The sequence below is a fragment of the Gallus gallus genome, chromosome 8 (genome assembly GCF_016699485.2).
Source record: "Gallus gallus isolate bGalGal1 chromosome 8, bGalGal1.mat.broiler.GRCg7b, whole genome shotgun sequence".
In the NCBI taxonomy this organism is placed as follows: Eukaryota; Metazoa; Chordata; class Aves; order Galliformes; family Phasianidae; genus Gallus; species Gallus gallus.
In genome coordinates, this window is record NC_052539.1 from 16,203,241 (window position 1) to 16,204,329 (window position 1,089).

Here is a 1,089-nt window from a genome sequence, read left to right on the forward strand (position 1 = left end):
TCTATTGCACTGCTGGAAGTTGCACCTCCAAAAGCATCCTCCAATGCAGAAGACGGCGTGCTCTTGTTCTTGTCGATGCAACTGCCACCCACTTGCTTTGGAGGACCAACTTTTTTGTAGGGTTTACAGGAACCCGTTCATTCTCTTAGTTCACTCTTTGTTTATCTCCTATTTCTGAGGGTACCTGATGAGCTGTTTCCACACTCCTGACATTTCTAGAACAGGCGATTTTCTGAATGTGTTCTTGTGTTATCAATATAAATCACAGTTAGTGATGAAGTTGGCTGCAAGCCTGCATCAGTTCAGCTACTTGGCTGCATTTTGTATTTGGTTCTGTAGGAAATGCAAAAGTTCTAGCTGACCTGCACTTCTATCCCTCTTGCCTTACTGCTGAGAATCTCTGCAGGTTTTAATTGTTCACATTTTGCTCCCATTTACTTTGGAAGATAAAATATTTACAGAATGCTTATGAAACCTTTGTTCATTTAAAAATATTCCTGGTCAGCGTGACCGGAGCTGAAAGAACACATTGATCCCGTGATTTCAATAAATACATATGTTCCATATATTGTTTCTCAGTAGCCTCTTAAATCATGTGCGTTGGTGCACATATGAATACATGAATAGCAAAGGTTTATCTGGATTAGCCTCTGGCCTGCAGGAATGGCCATAAACCAAAGCTGAGGGAAGAGGGAGAGTATAGTCAATGTAGATTATACTGATTGCTGATTGGGTTATTATCAGCTAGATAACAACTTGGGTCAGGTGCCAGGTCAACATAACCTGGGCAAAACCAGTCTCATCTGTGGCAGGACCATGTACCAGCAGCCAGCCGTGACCCAATCTAGGAAAGCAAGTAGCACATCAATTTTAAATTTATTGTAAATGCCGTAGTAGAAGTGTTTTACTGTGATACATTGAAACTTCTGGTCAATCAGAAAAAGGTTTTTTATCAGAGATGCCAAGGTATTATTTGATTTTCTTTATTCGCCGTGAAGAGAATTTATGATTGCAAAAAGAGGAGTGTTTACATAAACTGATAAAAAACTTGAGAATTCAGCAGAAAACAGCCACGTGTTCCTGAACATT